This window comes from Gossypium hirsutum, chromosome A11 (genome assembly GCF_007990345.1).
Source record: "Gossypium hirsutum isolate 1008001.06 chromosome A11, Gossypium_hirsutum_v2.1, whole genome shotgun sequence".
NCBI lineage: Eukaryota > Viridiplantae > Streptophyta > Magnoliopsida > Malvales > Malvaceae > Gossypium > Gossypium hirsutum.
This window is the reverse complement of record NC_053434.1, coordinates 28,155,629-28,178,454: the sequence shown is the minus strand read 5'-3', so window position 1 is coordinate 28,178,454 and position 22,826 is coordinate 28,155,629.

Here is a 22,826-nt window from a genome sequence, read left to right as displayed (position 1 = left end):
ACCAATGAATGTATGCAAGCCCATTTGGGGAGACTACTCAACCCACCATCCGTTACTCTCCACCCGTACCAACCAAGCTCTCCATGTGGAATAACTTAACCAACCCAACCAAACTCTCCATTGGCAGCATAGCTGCTTTATCATATAACTAGAGGCCTAGCCTCTTTTAATAACTGAGGCAAAGCCTTTTTTGATAAACTAGGGCAAAGCCCTTTTTGATAAACTGGGGCAAAGCCCTTTTTGATAAACTGGGGCAAAGCCCTTTTCGGTAAACTGGGGCAAAGCCCTTTTAGCACTTCCTCCAGTTTTATAAAACCCAACCCATGCAACATGTCATGTATGCAGAATGTCATGCCCATATTTGAATCAAACAATCACAGTCAAGTCATTCATATCACTAACATATATTCACAATCAAATCCGTCAACCACACAGTCCAAGTCAGTCACTTGCCCACAACGGCAAAACAGTCATTTATCACCCTAGGGGCAAATGGTAATTTTACCCAAGGGTATCTCGGTAATTCTACCCTATAGGGGTATTTCGATATTTCTACCCTACAAGGGTATTTTGGTAATTCTACCCTACAGGGGTATTTCCGTAATTCTACCCTATAGGGGTATTTCGGTAATTCTACAAATTGAGAGTATTTTGATAATTTCACAAATCAAGGGTATTTTGGTAATTTTACAAGCCAAGGGTATTTTGGTAATTTTACAAACTAGGGGTATTTTAGTAATTTTACAAACCAGGGGTATTTTGGTAATTTTACTGATCGAGGGTATTTTGGTAATTTTGTAAACCAAGGGTATTTTAGTAATTTTATAAATCGAGGGTAAAACGGTAATTTTGTAAATCGAGGGTAAAACAGTAATTCTGTAAATTGAGGGTAAAATGGTAATTCTATAAATCGAGGGTAAAACGGTAATTCTGTAAATCGAGGGTGAAACGATAATTCTATAAATCGAGGGTGAAACGTTAATTTCACAAATCAGGGGTATTTTGGTAATTTTACAAGCCAAGGGTATTTTGGTAATTTTACAAACCAGGAGTATTTTAGTAATTATACAAACCAGGATATTTTGGTAATTTTACTGATCGAGGGTATTTTGGTAATTTTGTAAACCAATGGTATTTCAGTAATTTTGTGAATCAAGGGTAAAACGGTAATTCTATAAATCGAGGGTAAAATAGTAATTCTGTAAATCAAGGGTAAAATGGTAATTCTATAAATCAAGGGTAAAACGGTAATTCTATAAATCAAAGGTGAAACGATAATTCTATAAATCGAGGGTGAAACGTTAATTTCAAAAATCAGGGGTATTTTGATATTTTACAAATCGAGAGTATTTCGATAATTTTACAAACAGGGAGTATTTTAGAAATTGTACAAACCAGGGGTATTTTGGTAATTTTACTGATCGAGGGTATTTTGGTAATTTTGTAAACCAATGGTATTTCAGTAATTTTGTAAATTAAGGGTAAAACGGTAATTCTGTAAATTGAGGGTAAAATGGTAATTCTATAAATTGAGGGTAAAACGGTAATTTTATAAATCAAGGGTGAAACGTTAATTCTATAAATTGAGGGTAAAATGGTAATTCTGTAAATCAAGGGTAAAACGGTAATTTTGTAAATCAAGGGTACTTTGGTAATTTTACAAATTGAGGGCATTTTAGTAATTTAGTAAACTAAAGTATTCTAAACAAGGATAACAATACGAATGTGCCAAAAGCCTATTCTCGGCCCAAATAGGCCCACACGCTCGTGTGGCCCTTTTAGCCCAAATCTAGCCACAAATATGAGATTCACCTAGCTTAGTCCAATATTTACTACACAATCAAACAACTTAACCAATTGGGTCCGTAGGCCCATTAGGCCCACATGACCCCTTTCAGCCCATCGCGGCCCGAAGTAGCCATCCTACAGCTAGAATAGCGAGAAAATACACACCTGATTGGAGACTGGAGTTAATCCACGCTCTGAGCACTCTTAGCCGACGCCCAACCCAAACGAGCACGCCATAAAGCGAAAGGGATCAGCCAAGAAAGGTACCTCTACTCTCCTCATAGTTCTCTCTATTTAAAGCCAGTTTCGCATCCCCTCTTATGTTAGCTTCCCGATATGGGATCCTTCCAACATCAGAGTTTAAATTCAACACCAACTCTTGCCGCCCCCTGTTAGCAAAATAAATGCTCTTTGATTGCCATGAGTTTCGAACCCAGGACCTCTTTGCCAACTCTATGACGCCACCTTGCCAATTCACCACAAGCTCTTTTTATGTCATATTTTATCCCCAATTAATTATAAAGTCTAAAGGCCAAAGTCCAGGTTTCCTTAAAAAAAACCAGAATAATTTGCAAGAGCCAAGGCTTGAACCCAAGCTCTCATACAACCTTAATGATGTCACAACCACTAGACTACAAGCTTCCTTGTGTCATTTATTTAACACAATAATTTAAAAGGCCCTCATCCAAGCATCCAGGTTTTTTTTCACTTAATACCAAAATTTTTGCTAAAGCCCAGGTTTGAACCCAAGATTTCTCGAACACTTCTCAGGGCCATTAACCACTAAAGTAGACATTTAATTGTGTCATTTCATTGCACAATTAAATACCTATATATAACCTCCTTACGGACCCACACTCAAGGCTCAATACTTCTAGGCCCAAATTCGGGGTGTTAGAATTCTACCCCCTTAAAGAAATTTCGTCCTCGAAATTTCCCACTCTCAGACTACACCACCACACCTTCGTTGTGCACTCTGATACTAATAATACTAACATACACCCAAAACATTTATCCATCGGAGCAGATAGATTTCACATGCAAACAATTTCTACATTTCCAGAACACAAACCAAATAAATACTAAATCTAAATTCAAGCATTATAGTTTACTCTAACTAAAGAGTTCCAGTATAGTACTACTATCTATCGTAGTTTCTGTAACCCCCCGAACCCGAGACCATCGCCGGAGTCGAACACGAGGTGTTAACAGACTTCAAACCACTTATTAAAAAATTTCCCAGACAAGCTGCCAATCTGCATACTAGTCACTTTAAAAATCATATCTTGAGTTCTGAAACTTGAAATCCAGTTCCGTAAATTTTCCCTGAAACTAGACTCATATGCCCATCTACATATTTTTTTCTATAATTTTTGGTCAGGCCAATTAGTACAGTTTATTAGTCAAAGTCTCCCATGTTACAGGGATCGACTACACTGACCTTTGCGCATTACGACTTGGATATCTCCCTGTACAGGGCTTCAATACTGATTTCGTTTGTTTATATAGAAACTAGACTCAAATGGGAATCTATGCACATATGGCATGACTTCTAATTATCTCTGGTTAATTTATAATGAATTTCCAAAGTCGGAACAGGGAATCCAGAAATCACTCTGGCCCTGTTTCACAAGAGTTTAATTATCTCCTAACATACAGCTTATATGGTCGTTTTGTTTCTTTTATATGAAAATAGACTCATCGAGCTTTGATTACATAATTTATTCATTGATTAATTCCACTCCTACTATTTTTTGTGATTTTTCAATCTCACGTCACTGCTGCTGCCAGCATCTGTTACTAAAGCAACTATGCCTATTTCGTGATTTCTCCTTGATCTAACTAGTAATTCATCATACATATCACAAATTATGATCATGACTAGCCATGCCAAAGGCTAATCATTGTCAAACATCTCCCTACTACACTATTGCCATATCATGAATTTTAACACCAAAAATAATCAACCATGACATATGGCATAAAAATCGAATTACCAAGACTTACGACCTAACATTATAGAACCAAATCCAACCGAATATTTATGCCATTTTCGCATGGCTAAAAGTTTACATACCAAATTTCAACAAAACATATTAGCCTATACATGCCGAAATGTTCTCCTAGACCGACTAAAAAGAAGATACCAAAAGTTGTTAGCCGGTGTGATGACTTCGATGACGGCCCGATCACGCAAAAAGAGACGAGTCCAAGAAACCTAAAATAGGTGACAAGGAAACACCGAGTGAGTATATAACTCAGTAAGTCATAAGCAATGCACTACCATCCATTAATAACATTATCACAAGAGGAAACAAAATGGAACGAGGCTAGTTACTCCATCCATACCGAACCATACCATAGTTCCTTAGACCTATCGGTTCAATCTCATACCAAGTCATGCATTCACATTCCATATACTAATCAATAGGATATTTGAGGCATTTTCATACATCATTTTATTTTCGTTACAATCATACAACTAAACGACCTTTCACCTATTCCACGATAAATCTTATGTACGTGACTTCAATTATAATTGTCACATAGGTTCAAACTTACCAAGCTCAACTCCAAATATAAACATAGCGCCTATTAGCCATGAACTCAAGGTACTTACCCGATCCGCTGTCCGTGATCAACTCAATAATGTCGCACACTTAGTGTCCATAGTGATTCAAAAATATATATTAAGTCCGCACACTCAGTGCTATATAATCAACTCGCACACTTAGTGCTATATAATCAAACTCGCACACTTAGTGCTGTACAATTTAAACCCGCACACTTAGTGCCAATCTCATGATCATAAATGTTTATACCCGCACACTTAGTGCCAAGATCAACAACTCAATACATCTCACCTCTTTTCTTTTCATTCAACACTTTCATCACCACATGCATACATGTATATAAATTTATCATTCCATTCGGCATAATTACATAGATTTCCCCTTGTTGGACGCCTCTCCTTTAGGATCTTGAGCTTAAACAAATAAATTAACTCATTCAACCGCTTTGCTACATATATTGGTATTCACATTTTAATGATTTTATGACATACGGAACGGCATGGTAAAATTTTTATCTTGCTACCTCATGTTCTTAGCTATTCGGCTAATAACCTTATGCAATTACCATACTTTCAATAATCTAATCACACATGCATATGCATACTTGGACATTCGGCAATCACCTTGCTAATTTTAAACTCAACATCACATAAGCTCCCAAGTGATGGCCGAATATGTATATCTATACTATCACCTATAATTCATCAAATCACAAAATTTCATCTCATGAACACTCGACCCATTTTTACCCCATATGGCCGAATGTGTAAGATTAAATTCAACACCACCGATGTACTTAATTAGGTGGCCAAATATACCAAGTTAGACTTGACATTATACATCACAAGAACTCTAATTTAATTTGTCAATTGCTTGGCCAAGAACTCACAAGTGCCTTATCTACAACCTATTCGGCCTTACTACTTAAACTTAGCCTTTCATACACTTATCTCTATTGTTTTAGAAGGCCGAATCCTTATGTGTTCCAACATCTAGCTTACTCAATTCAACACATCAAAACGACATTTAGGCGGATTTTGCTAGCACACAAGCCTTTGACCGAATGTCCTTGACCTCTAGTCACCTAAATTTTTATTCTTTAAAACTCATCCAAGACCACATTCGGCACCTCCAACCAATAATTTAGATATTCTCAAGTTCATTCACAAGTACAATTATATATCACGTTAAGCATTAATCATTTTGCAACATGAATTCTATAGCATGGCCGAATACTCATGCACATACACACATAACAACAAGAACTCAATGACACAAAAATCTCCTTTCCAAAGTACATACATACCCATACATACGGCAACTTCCATTCTTTTCTCCCAACAATGAATCCATGAATTTTGCCATGGGTTAACTAGACTATACCCATATCAACTAAATCTCAATATCAATTAGAATAAAAATCACAACGCATACCTTTCCATTGAAATAGCCATGGCCGAATGCCTTGGTTTCCTTTTTTCAATCTTTCCTTTCTCAATTTCGGCAAATGAAGAAGATGGAAGATGAGCCTTCCTTCACCTTTGTTTTCTTTACTCACGGCAATTGTAACAAGGAAAAGGATGAACACTCCTTCTTCCTCCCTTATTTTATTCATCTTTTTCCTTTTTAATTCCTTTCTTTAATTTATTCTAATTTACTTACCAATATTAAATAATAAACAACATAAACTTGGAGGAATGGAACCATGCTTGGCCGGCCACTTAACATGAATTGGGCACTTCGACATGCAAACCCAAACTTTCCTATTTTAATACTATTTGGTCCTTACTTATTTACCTATCATAATTTTCTAAGTCTCTCAACTAGATCCTTTCAAGCAAAATTCACATTCCTAAGATAAAATTAAAACATCAAATTTTTATACAAGTACTATCACACATATAAGATATGCAAATAAAATTTTAACTAAATTTTATGACTCGATTTTGTGGTTCCGAAACCACATTCCGACTAGGGTCAAATTAGGGCTGTCACAGTTTCTCAATATAGCATTTCAATCTATAACAGTAAATAGAGTTAGAGAACTTACAGATTTGGTACCGGAGACTCGGTGTGCCACACTTCTAGTAACATCTTTTCAGAAACAAGTCAAGTTTTGTTGATAAATTTCAAAACAAAAGTTTAGAAAAACCCCAATTTCGGAAAAAGAAAAAAATAACAATAATTTTTTGCTACCCATACACAGCCGAGTTTTGTAACCTGGCTCTGATACCATTAAATGTAACACCCCAAACCCGACCTAGACGTTATAGCCGAATCTGGCGTGTCACATCAAACCATTTTTCAAATTTGACCGTTCCGGTGAAAATCCATTACTGAATCTAAATTCATTTATTATTAAACTAAAGTTCTCATCAAAACGTTTACCAATTTGTTTGCCTTTGGTATAGTACCTCGTTTAAAATCGCGGAAGCATTTTGAAAACTTTGTTGTTGGAAGCTCGTGTTCCTTAGAAGAATCATTCCATTTTGAAATCTCGAGCTTTCCTAGACTAGCAGTTTAGTATAAGAAATCACAATCCAAATTAAAACTTAAAACCCACCAAAGGCCTTATTTCATCAATTAAAAACCCAAAATGAAATCTAATTGCAATTAAAAGAAACAGAAACAGAAATGTGGCCATCTCTGAATCCCTCGCAGCTCCAAACTATCTAAGCTTAGGGATTACCTGCACAGTTAGAAACGGGGTGAGTTTACGAAAACTCAGTGTGTAATCCCAATAACAAACAAACAATGAATAACATGGTATCAGTACAATCTAGGCCAAAGCCCTATTCATTCTCGACATATATTGGGCCGAAGCCTTTCGTTTAACAGTTACTGGGCCGAAGCCTTTACTATAAACGATATGGCCCATAGGCCCATTTCACTATCACATGAAATACCAATGAATGTATGCAAGCCCATCTGGGGAGACTACTCAACCCATCATCCGCTACTCTCCACCAGTACCAACCAAGCTCTCCATGTGGAATAACTCAACCCACCTAACCAAACTCTCCATTGGAAGCATAGCTGCTTTATCATATAACTAGAGGCCTAACCTCTTTTAATAACCGAGGCAAAGCCCTTTTTGATAAACTAGGGCAAAGCCCTTTTCGGTAAACTGGGGCAAAGCTTTTTTCGGTAAACTGGGGCAAAGCCCTTTTAGCACTTCCTTCATTTTTATAAAACCCAACCCATGCAACATGTCATGTATGCAGAATGTCATGCCCATATTTGAATCAAACAATCACAGTCAAGTCATTCATATCACCAACATATATTCACAATCAAATCCGCCAACCACACAGTCCAAGTCAGTCACTTGCCCACAACGGCAAAACAGTCATTTATCACCCTAGAGGCAAAATGGTAATTTTACCCAAGGGTATCTCGGTAATTCTACCCTATAGGAGTATTTCGATATTTCTACCCTACAAGGGTATTTTGGTAATCTACCCTACAGGGGTATTTCAGTAATTCTACCCTACAGGGGTATTTCGATAATTCTACCCTACAGGGGTATTTTAGTAATTCTACCCTACAGGGGTATTTTAGTAATTCTACCCTACAGGGGTATTTCAATAATTCTACAAATCGAGAGTATTTCCATAATTTCACAAATCAGGGGTATTTTGATAATTTTACAAGCCAGGGGTATTTTGGTAATTTTACTAATCGAGGGTATTTTGGTAATTTTTTAAACCAAGGGTATTTCAGTAATTTTGTAAATTGAGGGTAAAACAGTAATTCTATAAATCGAGGGTAAAACGGTAATTTTGTAAATCGAGGGAAAAATGGTAATTCTATAAATCGAGGGTAAAACGATAATTCTGTAAATCGAGGGTGAAACGGTAATTCTATAAATCGAGGGTAAAATGGTAATTCTATAAATCAAGGGTAAAATGGTAATTCTATAAATCGAGAGTATTTTGGTAATTTTACAAATTGAGGGCATTTCAGGAATTTTGTAAACTAAAGTATTCTAAACAGGGATAGCAATACGAATGGACCTAAAGCCTATTCTCGGCCTAAATGGGCCCACACGCTCGTGTGGCCCTTTTAGCCCAAAGCTAGCTACAAATATGAGATTCACCTAGCCTAGTCCAATATTTACTACACAATCAAACAACTTATCAAACAACTTATCGCGGCCCGAAGTAGCCATTCTACAGCTAGAGTAGTGAGAAAATACACACCTGATTGGAGACTGGAGTTAATCCACGCTTCGAGCACTCTTAGCCGACGCCCAACCCAAACGAGCACGCCATAAAGCGAAAGGGATCAGCCAAGAAAGGTACCTCTACTCTTCTCATGGTTCTTTCTATTTAAAGCCAGCTTCGCATCCCCTCTTATGTTAGCTTCCCGATGTGGGATCCCTCCAACATCAGAGTTTAAATTCAACAACAACTCTTGCCGCCCCTTGTTAGCAAAATAAATGCTCTTTGATTGCCATGAGTTTCGAACCCTGGACCTCCTTGCCAACTCTATGACGCCACCTTGCCACTTCACCACAAGTTCTTTTTGTGTCATATTTTATCCCCAATTAATTATAAGGTTTAAAGGCCAAGGTCCAGATTCCCTTGAAAAAAACCAGAATAAATTGCAAGAGCCAAGGCTTGAACCCAGGCTTCCATACAACCTTAATGATGCCACAACCACTAGACTACAAGATTCATTGTGTCATTTATTTGACACAATAATTTAAAAGGCCCTCATCCAAGCATCCAGGTTTTTTTTCACTTAATACCAAAATTTTTGCTAAAGCCCAGGTTTGAACCCAAGATTTCTCGAACACTTCTCAGGGCCATTAACCACTAAAGCAGACATTTAATTGTGTCATTTCATTGCACAATTAAATACCTATATATAACCTTCTTACGGACCCACACTCAAGGCTCAATACTTTTAGGCTCAAATTCGGGGTGTTACAATGATGCTTTTGGGAGTAATAAGAGTTTTAAGACTGAATCCTCTAGAAGAATTGGAGGATCAGCAATGTTGATAGAGAAACTTGATGCTATGGTTCAGGTTTTTATTGAAAGGAGCATTAAATATATGGAGTTAATGAATCTTGAAGCACACACTATTGCTGATTCTTCTCATACACTTGTTGATTCTCTAGCGAAGTTAGTATCGTTGCCTGGTTCAATATCTACTACTCTAGAATTTTGTTTTGCTTGCACCTTGATTAAGGATCCCTAGAAAAGGACAATTCTTAATGGTCTACAAGATAACGATGTTAGACTTTATTGGATTAAATACTTGAATGATAGGGAAAAATGAACATCATACTAAATTTAATGTGGTTGTTATCTTCTAGTTAGTTCTATTATAGAATTGTAAACATATTTTGAAGTCAACTTTCAGTTAGTATTTAGCAAATGTATGCTTGCTTAGATTTTTTTGTTTGATGCAATATATGGTGACATTTTAAAAAGCAAACTAATGCTACATATACCTTTTGTAATGGAACTTATTTGTAATGTGAAAGTGGCTTATCTATAGTTTGGTTGTTACTTTTGATTTTGAAAGCGATGTTTGTTGTCCTAATTTTTTGATGTGGGCGACATTTTAAGCAATTATAGTTTGTTTGTATATATATGCAGGCATGGATTTGCATGTTCTACGCAATAGAATACGTAAGAGGAGCAGAAATAGCTGGGACTTAATAGCTTGTGTATTTGGTTATATGTCTCTTTATTATGTAAAGTACATGCACAATGAGCCATACATGGCTTTTTTTCAAATAAGAGAAAAATGGATGGAAGAATTGTTGGATGGTCATGAAAAGCGTTGTTCTAACATGTTTAGAAAGACACAAAGCACATTTCGTCAATTGTGCATGGATTTAGAAAGTAAGTATGGGTTGCTTCCTTAAGATAGAATATCAACTTTGGAGAAGGTGGGTTTATTTGTCTTTACTCTTAGTAAGTAAGCCTTCAATCGAGATGCCCAAGAGTGGTTTCAATATTCTGGTGAAACTGTAAGTAGAACTTTAAAGAGGTTTTAGATGCCATGGAGCGCTTGTCAAGAGACATAATACGACCAAGAGATCCTGAATTCAAAGAAATTCCTTCACAAATTGTCAATGATACCAAATATATGCCACATTTTAAGGTAATTATTTATGGATATTGTTGTTCCTTATATTCTATTCTATAGTAATAATTAACAATCCCATTAATATTTCATATTATAATAAATTCTTTCATTTTAGGAATGTATTGGAGCAATTGATGGTACTCATGTAGATGTTATAATTCGTAAGGAAAATCAATTGTGTTATAGAGGAAGGAAAGGGACACCTACTGTTAATGTATTAGCAACCTGTGATTTTGACTTGTTTTTTACATATGTGCTAATTGGTTGGGAAGGATTAGCTTATAATTCTCGTATATTCCTAAATATAATTTAGAACCCAAGTTTAAATATTCCAAAACCTCCTCCAGGTAAATTTCTTCATTTTAGTTAATATTTTATTCTTATTTGTTTGTGCCTATTTATTTTAATTTTAAAATAAAGGCTTTTTAATTTTATGGCTCTATTTGGTCATGTTTAGGCAAATATTACTTAGCATACAAAGGGTACCCTGAAAGACAAGGCTACTTGACACCTTATTATAAGATAAGTTATCACCCATCAAATTTCCGTGGTGCAAATCTAAGAGGGCCACGAGAAATTTTCAATTGAGCCCATTCATCCTTAAAAAATTATATTGAGAGGGGATTTGACATTTTAAAGAAACAGTGGAAGATTTTAATGAAAATGACAATATATTCATCTCAAGATCAAAATAGAATAATTTGTGCTGCATTTGCATTACATAACTACATCAGATTAAGTAAAGCTCTTGACCCAACATTTAGGGTCATAGATGCAAATCCAAATTTTATTCCTCCCGAAGCATTTTCGGATGTCGAATGCATTTCCATTCAAGAAGTTAAGCTTATGAGTACTAATGAAATGACAAAAGTTCGTAATGATATCACTACTAGTTTGATGGTAGCTAGACGACAACGTCGTGTTTCTTAAATATTTGTTTTTACTTGTTTGGATATGTATCTATTTCTTGAATATTTATGTACTCTTAATTTATTTTCAATTTACTTGTGTAATATGATTTCGTGTGCAACTTTATATTAATTGAAATATGTCACTTGACAAATTTATTCAGAGCGTGACATAATTATCACTAATTTACGTACTAAGAACATGACATAATTATCACTAAGAATATAGTTTAGAATTATATTGATACACTATCAATTTTTGTCAATTTCCACAATGATAATATTTGTAAATAAGAAACTTAATAAATTTGTTTATTTAAATTTTCAAAAATATTTATTGATTAATTTCCATAATGAATGTTTTAATTCCTAGGTAATAATTTTTTTATTTTAATAATTTCACTCAATAAAGACTAAAGTATTATAAGCAAATATATACTTAATGATAAAATGTGCGATGCTCTTATTTGTCATTTTACACATATCAGCTTTCAACTATCAGCTAAGTTTTACCAAACACTTTTAAATAAATAGTTAATAGAATCAGTTGGTTAAACCAACCATTGCAATCAGCAATCAACTATCAACTATCAACCAATTATCAAAGAGGGCTTATATATTTTTTATTATCCATATCTGTTTTACCGTTTATGTTTAGGCTTGTGACTGTTCCTCATAATCATGTCGTCTTTAAATTTTTCATTGTGCAATGTATGTTGTTATAGATATTTATGTCAATATTTTGTATGCTTTTTTAATTTTTATCTTGTTATAGATTATTAGATGTTTTGTTGTTTTTTTCTAATTAAGTATTGATTAATTAAATGGTATATGTTTCGACAACAAGATTTTAACTATTTTAGGCGAAGCAAGGATGTACTAAAAAAAAACCGAGTGTACTAAAAGCTCGAATTATAAAATTAATTTTATTTTTTAAAATTTAAATTTATTTTAATTATATGAATATTCAATTAATATCATATAAATTCATTAATAATGTCTAATTTCAAACTTGTGAGATACTTAAAATTGTAGCTCGGCTCAGCTTGACAATAACAAAGCAAAATTCTATTTTTTTCTCCTTTTTTCTGAGTCAGATCTGAATATTTTGCGACAATAAGAAATAATAATAATAATAATAATAAGTTTTTTATTTGTGCGATGCATGAATTTTCAATTATTCTTGTAATTATTTAAAAAAGTTTTGTTATTCAACTAACTATTACGAAATAGAATATAAATGTTTTTTAAAATTAAATCTATTAAAATAATAACTTTAAACAAATAATAAAATTAATAAAAAAAATTGAATAAAAATACAAATATATATTGAAAAACTAATACTATTTCACAACTCTTTATGCCATATGCTTGAACTTATTGACTTGATTCCATTCCCCTTTTATTTATTAATTATGAAAGTCAAAATCTTGTAAAGTGTTCAAGTAAATTTTTTTTTGGGTAGAGTAATCATTTTAGTTTACTTTAATTATTATATTCCAATTTATATTAATTGGTATACGTAATCATCACATTTACGTGAAATTTAAAAAGAAAAAGTAATATTTGACATAACTGTTTTTTTAATGAAATAAATCAACAAATTATAGCTAGACGCCTAGACCCGGTAATACATCATGCTACCCTACTCCAAACTTGAAATTTGTAAAGATTTAGATAAATTAGACTCGAAAATAGGTTGAAACTAAAAATTATATCTATTTAAAATAGAAAAATTATTTTAGGGGTAAAAATGAATAAATTTGGAAGGTAAAATATAATTTTATTATTATATCAATTTATAATATTCTAAAATTTAAAGGGGTTAATTGAAAGTTTTTTATTTTTGGGGCAAAGTCCACCCTCTCCTTCTGCTCGTTTTTGGCCTTGAGCATTCAAGGTTTAAAATTAGTCCAATCCAATTCATTTTTAATGTTTATAATAGGTTTAATTCACAATTTGACCATTAAAATATACTCATTTTCTTACTTTAGTACTTAAATTTTTTCATCTCAATTTAATATTTAGAGTATGTTAAAATTATGTTTTTTGGCCCCTCTTTTAACAAACATTAAAAAGAAAACATTGGGATGTTATGGCCAATGAAAAAGCACCACTTAACATGTGATAATCAATGAAAAAGTATCACTTGGCATTCCTTTGTAATCTATACCATTTTTCTTTGATAAAATATATATAAACCATAAAAATTATCAAAATAGAACAAAATAAAAAAATAAAAAAATATATATATGTCAATTATAAAAAATAAAAATGGAAAGAAATTATAAAAGAATATATAAATAATCTGAAAAATATGTGTAACAATTAAAAATATAAAAACAATTGTAAAAAGGAACCATAAAACCTTATGCTTCACCACCACCTGCAGAGTTATCCATACATTAAATATGTACAAGTAAAAAGAGTTTCATTGCCTTTTTCAGAACAAAAGGCTTTTCGAGAATGGAAAACAATTGTCAAACTTACTGCTTTGGTAAATAGAAAATGAAAGAGAAAGAAAGGTGACCATGATTTTAAAGCGACATGGCAAAAAATGATGAAACCAAAACTCCATCATTTTAGTTAGATACACCCAAAAAATACGAAGAAGAAAGAAGAACCGATGCCTTCTTTTAGAAGGATTTTTCGATTAGATAAAAGCTAAAAAGTGGAAAAGGTGTTTCAATTTTTTTCCTTTTTTGTACGAGAGATTGAGTATTGAGGAGATTGAAGGAGAGGAATTGCAGGATTTAAATTTGAAATTAGAGCTTAGAACCTATGTGGAGTGTGCCTTGTATTTACAAGCCAACGTCTTGATGAGGAAGAGCTGACGTTGTGATGAGACAACCATGACGTCCCAACGAGAAGATTGGCACGTCCCGATGATGCGAAGAACGGTGTCCCGATGAAGTGCATGCCACATGGTCGTGTGGTAGGCCATGTAAGCCACACGGCCTTGTGCTAGACTGTGTGAGGCACTGACTTGGGTCGCACAGGTGTGCGACATGACCACGTGACCAGATCATGGTAGGGACTAACTTGACTTGAGTCACACGGGCAAGGGTCACGGGTGTGTGTCTAGGCCGTGTTAGGGATTGACTTGAGCCACACAACCATATACTAAGCTGTGTGAGGCACTGAGATGAGTCACACGACCGTGTGCCAGGCCGTGTAGGCGTAAGGACCAATTATGTAGGCTATGTGAATCTACACGGCGTGTGGGCCAAAAATCAAAAATTTTCCCTAGGGTCATAAACGTCGTTCGAATCAAACGTAAGCCTTCCGTAGGGTCTATATGTTCCAGATTAAGCTATAATTCTCGATATCTGATGACCTGTTAGGGTATAATATGTTATCTGTACATATGTCTGATATGATATAGGCTAAATAAGTATGACCTGTTAACATATAATGCGCTATTGTCTGGGATATGTTTAAGGTATGTGATATATTCAGGTCTAATCCGTGTTCTGTTAATTTTGATGGTGTGTTTCTATGCTACTTCGTTGAATGAGAATGTGTAATATCCAAATACGTTGATTTATTTGATACTGGTTTTAATATATAACCATACATGTGACTTTGTGGCAAATCTGATATGATTCATTGAGATTTGACAAATTTGTTCTGCAAAGCATGGATTTCCATGCCTTATGTTTCTGTTATTGTACGACGACATGTTCTACATGCTTATCATTCTGATTTTGTATATGCATGCCATGAAACATTGCATGATATTTGGGATTATGTGAAAGGAGGAAGTTTCTGGAAGTTTAATGATGTAACACCTCATACCCGACCTAGACGACAATGCTAAGCCTGAAGAGTTACAACCAACAATAATCAAAATACATTTTGCAATTTATAATAACACACCTTTTAAAGCCTGATAAAGTTAAATAAAGACAAACCAATTTCTCGATACTATCTTCCAACTAATTGAAACTATGAAAATACTAACATGGTTCCTAATACTAAGTGGTATAAACACATAACCGAGCTTCCCATCCGTTGATCCGATCAAGTTTGTGATTTATCTGAAATCCATTCAACAATAACTGAGTTAATATACTCGAAAGGACTCAACTATTTACATATTTAATAGATTATTGGTAAAACCAAGATATCCAATATGTTGATTTAGAATCAAGAAACAGTTCATTCAGTTACAAATCAAAGTCATATAGACGGATAACAGATCAAGTTATAATAAGATGCAGAACAGATCAGAACAGATGCAATTACTTAATACCAATCGCTACACACCATCTCCGACCAACTCAACACACCAAATAGGGTATTCATTACTCATCTAGCCTTACACACTACTCAGTGTTTGTCTAACATGTTTTAGAGATTACAGACTAGCTGCCAGATTAGTATACGAATACCAGGGATTTAACCACTGGTTTAAAACATAATACTTTCTCCTGATTCAATTCCCACCCAATGCATACACATACTTCACATAATAATTAATACAGAGCTCTATGCGAGTATTCAAATATAACTTATACTCATATACAGTAGATCAATTCTAGTAATTTTAGTCAAACACAATACTCACATTGATAAATAGTACTCAAATTCTAGATCATATAATAGTAGTTTATGCAGTTAAATTCAGTTCAAACGACATCACAGAAGGCTCGTCTTTGATTCGAGTGATGCTCGGTATATGGAAAAATTTCATAAACTGGCCTACATGCCCGTGTGGCCTCACACGGCTTGAGTAGCTTGCCTGTGCAATCCCACACGGCCTGGCACACACTCGTGTGTTTAACACAGCCTAACCCACGGCTGTGTCCTCTGCAGATATGGTCTTTATTTTCTAGTCAGTGGTTTACACGGACTGGACACACGCCCATGTCCTTAGCCTGTGTGATCCTTCTTCTATAATCAGTGAGTTACACGGCTTGGGCAAACGCCTATGTCATTGGCCCGTGTGAACCTTGCACTAATATGGCCACACACGGCCTGGACACACGCTTGTGTCCCTTACTTGTGTGGCTCTTACTTGGTAGAAAGTGAGTTACACGGCTTACCAGATGGCCTATCACACAGCCATGTGGCATCGTAGTCATGTTTTCCAGCGTCTGAACTTCATAAAAACTCAGGTTTTCGGTACGCACCTGGTACGGATTCGATGTAAAAGCAACATGAATGATTCCAGAACCTAAAACGGTAAACCAGAGACCAATTAAACAAACTTTCCCCTGCGTAATGATAGAATAATCTCTCAGAGACTGAATTAAGTCAACAACTTTAACACCTAAAACTCCCTAAACTCAAAATGGTGATTACCTGCGCACAACTCAGAAATCTACAAACCTAAGACGGTTGGAAAGTTGTTTTCCTTGAGGCTTTCTCCCAGAGAACGCCAATCGTACACATAAACTAAGGATTCAAGTGAGATAATTAGATAACCCATATTTTCGACAGAACAAAAAATAGCAAATGTTAACAAAATCCAACAACAAAACTTACAAATTTACCTTTCAGGCGACACAATGAAAAAGTAGGACTTCCAATTCGACTTGATAACAATTCACGAGGTAAGAAAAAAGGAAAAGTAAAATAAGAGTAAAAAGAAAAGAAAAGAAAACCAGTAGGGAAGGAAGAAAGAAAAAGAAAAGAATGTATAAAGGTTTTTAAAATTAAACTGAAAGACATGCGTAAAAACTTGAACATAAGACCAAAAGTATATAGAAGCTTAACCATTGAACCAATAGGCTCATTCTTGACACCGATTCACGCAAAATTAAACTTATGTTGATGGTCCAAGGATAGAGGTTAACTTATAATAAAATAGCAAAATTTTTCAAAGATGTAACTCAAACTCCTGACCTCGAACACATAAGCAGAGCACATAACCACAAAAATAGAGACTTAATTATGACGGAATTCAACAGTCAGACATTCACATTTTTGGGGTGTTACAAATGATTTGCGTTATCTGGTGGTTTATCCACAATTCTGTCTGGTAGCTTGTCTGCAACATAATGGCTTGACCATATATATCTGATCTGATAGTTTTAACTGCAATTCTGGTGGCACTATCCAAAAATATCTGTTGGTGTGATTTGGTTGGATGAGTTCATATTTTGGTGTGTAGTGGAGTTGGGTAGGATGTTTTCTGAAAAATCTGCATTCTGATTTTTTAAAAAATACTGCATTGGCATAGTTATACAGTTTTCATTCTATGTATGTGATTATTATGAAATTCTCTGACCATTCATTCTCCGTTCTTCTTATGTGATCATTATGTAGTTCTTTGTGATACTCTAATTGGTATATTGTGTTTGGTATAATCTCTGGTTGAGTTTAGTTATACACTAAGCTTTATAGCTCATCTCTTTTGTTTTGTCTGTGACTTTTCAGCAAATCATCTGACCTAGGACCGGACGACTTATGGGAGCTCGGATTATTTTCACCATTAATGTAAATATAGTGATTTCCATTATTATTTGTTTTGAACTTTTGGGCCTGTAATCCATAATTTTTTTTGAACTCGTTTTGAGTTTTTATTAATTCGTCAGTAACTAATATTTTCAAACGTGTCACCTCCCAAAAACCAGTTTAGGAGAATCGTGTAAGTAAATCAAGAGTTAGTGAATCGAAAACCGTAATTAGATTAGATAATTAAATAATTAGAAATTAATTAAATAAAATATTAAAATAATTAGAATTAATAATTTTAGGTTAAGAGATTAAAATTAGGTGTCTGAGAACTAATTTGGTTAAAACGGATTTTAAAAACGAGGTTTGATTTTAAAATAATTTTGAAATTGGTTTTAATTGAAAAGAAAGGACTTTTTTGAAAAAGGGAAGAAATTGGAAGTGGTTAAATAGGCAATGGCCCAATTTTTAAAAATGGGTTGCCTATTTAACAACCCCCACGTCTCATTCCCTCCCATTCTTCATCTTCTTCAAAAATTTGTCAAACACCGAATCAAAATTTTTCTCCCAAAATTAGTTCATCCTTTTTTATTCCTAAACTTTCTAAACATAAAATCTCTTTTCAATTTTAAAGAACACTCATGTTTTCATCCTTAAAATCCCTAAGAGATTTTCATACATTTTAGCTTGAATTAGCTCCATCGCTTGTTGCTTTTGCAAAATTGAGGTGAGATTCTAACTTTTTTATGATTAAACTAAGTGAGTTGTTATTTCAATTCAAGATTTAAATGATTTAATCAAGATCTCAATGTATCATTTGATTTTAAGTTGATTTTTGGCTTGAAAATGGTAGATCTCGTATTTCTTGGCTAAGCTTTGGTTTTAAAATGATTTCTAACTCATTTTGATCTAATTAAAAGGTATTTGATCTTAATTTAACAAATCCTTAATGAATTTAAGCAAATTGAATGTTTCCCTCTTTTTAAAAGATCACATAAGCTTGATTTTCTCAAAATAATTAAATCGGTGAAATTGGGTAAAATTGATTGTTTAGATATGTAATTAGATGATATTTATGATGTATTAAGTTGAAATCTAAGCTTAGAAGTGAGATTTGAGTGGTTTTACACCTTTTTCGGTAAAACTAGTTAAATTTTCGGTATGGAGGTTAATAAGCTTTGATCGAAGATTTTGGAATGATTTAATGGTGTTTGTTGATGTTAGTAATGCCTTTGTAATGCTTTTGATGTGTATGAAAAGTTTCAATTCATTTGGGAGCCTCTACAACCATGGACAAATGCAAATAAAAGCTTACTTGAGCATGACAGTTGAAGCAATGGTTGCTAAGGTGAGTGGTTTGATAAACTACATTTAAACTCCGTACACAGGCTAATGTAACATATGTGAATCCTTTGCTTAATTAATATGCCAACCTTGATTTCTCCTAGTGAAAACCATTACAATTTTGTTGAGTGTTAGGTATGAATGCTATTCGATTTTGGAAACACAAAAATTTACACTTTTCCATACCCATTTTAACTTAAATTCATGCAAATTCGGTTAAATTCTTGTCAAAAAATAATTAATTTTTATAAAATAATTAAAGTGCACTTAAAATATGAACATGTTGAATTTTAATTAATTTTATAATTAATTTTGATTAATTTTGGTTATTTTCGACAGAACTGCACAAAGGGCGAAAAATAGCTCGGCAGACACTGCTAGAAGCACAAAACCGACAAGGCAAATTAATTTCCAGCCTAAGACGGTCCAAAATTATGTGTATTAATTCATAATATAATTAATTTTAATTTATATCCAAGTTAATTTGAGTTAATAAATTATTATTAATTAATTATGAAAAAATGGTCTGATTGAATCGAACTGAGTGAACCAAACCGGCCAAGAAAAGGACAGCCCAAAACTGCCCAAGCGCTGACCCAGTTCAGCTCATTAGCTGATTATTTAAGCTTGCAAAGAGGCCCTTGAAGACTTGTTCAAATTACAATTCAACCCCTCTACAATTGGTGGCTTTGTAGATTTGCCCTAAGCCATATTTAGCAAAGTTGAAGCCATCAACTTTGCCACATAGGTGGCTGACCAAGGGGTGGTTCTTTGGCTGCTATTTTTAGAAAATTTTAGCTGTCACATTCAGCGATAAAAACCCCCCTTGGCTGATCATTCAAAGCATCCCTCATTCATTCACATCTTTTCTCTCTTCTCTCTTCTCTCACTTTCTCCTCTCATTTTCTCATTCAAAGTCTCTTGCTCTCTTGCTGATTTATCCTCTTAGAAAAAGGGCATTCATCAGCCATTTTGGAGCAACATTGAAGTGTTCATAACAGCCTTGATTGGCGAGGACAACAGAGAACGAAGACGGAGCAAACTAGTCAAGCCACGGAGAAACACCGGATTTGATTCTTGTTCCCTATCTCTTTAATTTTTGTTGTTATTATGATGAACATATCTATGAATATTTATGTTTTTGGAATTGTTAATTTAATCAGCTTAGCTTGAATTTAATTCATGTTGGTTTGATTGCATTTCATCTGCTTAAATTATTAAAATTGTGTTTATGCTGTTATAGGCTTCAGTAAAATGCTTGATTAAGTAAAATCATGTCTAAGTTATTCTTGCATTACAATTGTGAGGTAGCTAATGAATTAATTATTTAAACTGATTGAAATTATAATTAATTGACACAATACTTAATCAGTGCATGTTTATTCTTCTAAGGTAGCTGAAGGTTAAATTAGAAATGTATCTGGCGATACACTTGCCTTGCATAATTTGCAAGATTATTGTGATTAAATTGTTTCAAGGTAAGGATACCTTTTTACCTCACATAGTCTTTTATGTGCTTATTAGATTTAATTAATCGTTTGAATTGACATAGGGATATGCAAGAGATTAGTTCAATTTAATGAGTATGTATGTGCAATAACATGTTTGTTTATTAAAATCTGTTTAATTGTTTGAATTAAAATAGGGATATGTTAAGAGATGAATGGATTTGTGGAAGTGAGTTTGTTCATAAGTTAGTGAATTAGCGAGTTGCCGTGAATTTATTCGTAACAACATAAACATGAGTTTAATAATTCTAAGATAAAGAAATGTAATTAATCAAACACAATTATGTCATCTTGATTAAATTGTATTTTGAAATCATGCATTTGAGATTTATTTCTTAGTTTACTTAGTTTAAAATCTTAGTTTTTAATCACCCTCTTCAAACAAAATATTTTTCTTCACCAAAGTGTTTTAAATAGCATTCATAAATAATTCTTTTCACAGTCCCTATGGGTACAATAACTCGACATTTACTTGTCACTTTATTACTGGTTACGGTTGTGTACACTTGCACACTTTCGTCGTTCCAGATTTTAATGAGCCAAATGCATGAATTTAAAATGCGCATATAGTTATAAGAATAAAATAGGTAGGCCGTAGTTGTAAACCATGTAGTTAACGTGATAAGTGTGTGTGAATTGTGCATTTAATTATTACGTTTGTGTGTAAGCTAAATATTAAATGTGAGTTGAAGTACTAAAAGGTATGTGTATATATATTATAGATAAGTATAGGGGTTTTGTTATTTATATATAATATATATGGGTTTTGGTGTTATATATATAATATATATGTGCGGGTTTTATTATATATAATATATACACATTTATAGGTTTTGTATTATCTAATATATAAAATGTATATAGGACTTTTAATGTATGCTAAAATTTGACGAGACAAAGGCCACTAAATAGGTATGTATATATATGTAATATATATTCGTATATGGTTTTGTAATGCTTACGAATGAATATAAAATAAATAAATAATATAATGTAGACTTCTATAATATGCGAATTTTATTGATAATGCACATTTATGCATGCATGAACCCGTAAATGAATTATGAGTTTTACGATATTGCAAGCTTTGATTATCGTGAAATGTTAAGTGCAAACTCAACTGTAGTGCAAGCCAATTATATTTGTGTATTGTGTTATATTGTGAACCATGATAACTTGGTGAATTATATTATTATGGAAAATTGTATTAATTTGGTGATCTGTATTAATATGATGAATTGTATTAATTTGTCAAACTGTGTATTGTGAGATTTTGAGTTGTATTGTATGTAATCTAAGCTATTGCGTGCCCTATGCTAAATAAAATGTGCAAATAATTATTTATGTGAGTTATGTCATGAATGATATGTGAACTGTGATTATGAGTGCAATATATGTTGCATGAAAGTGATATTATTTGCGAACCATACTCTATTGCAAATTGTGAATTACAAAATGTGTTATAATGTGCGAGCTCTGCTTAATTGCGAGCCTTATTATACTGAATATTGTGAATGTGTTAAAAAAATATTTTGGCATTCTGTCCTTATGAAAAAATTGGATATAGTTGGCATGCCATAGAAAAATATTTTGGCATTCTGTCCTTATTATACTCACCATTTTTATTGCGATGGGCATTGTGACTCGAAGATGCGTTGGAGAGATAAGGAAAATGTCGAGCATAGTTCCATTCACCATAGATAGTGTGATGTGTTTGGAGAGTGTGAGCATACGTGATACACTTACAAGGAGATAGCGTACGACATTATGAGTCATGTGGTGTGTTTTGGAGATCCGTTTATCTAATGGGTGGTGATAGAGTCCACTTATATGTGGTGATATAGTCCTTATAAGTTTCATAATCACAAAAATGTCAATTTATCATTATTTGAGTTATATGAGTTATAATGGAGCATGGACTATTATTTTGCATGAATTGTTATTTGGTATGAACTATTATTTTGTATGAACTATCATTTGGTAAGAACTATTATTTTATATGAACAAATGTTTGGTGTGAATTAATAATTTATGTGATTTGCCCATTTTATGCAAATTACTTATTATATGTGCACTGCTTATTTTATGAGAACTTTTGTGTTGTGCGAGTTGCTATTTTGTGTAGAGTGCAACAATATGAGAACTGTTATTGTTTGTCACCTTTTAACCTAACTAATGAGTTTATTTGTAGTATG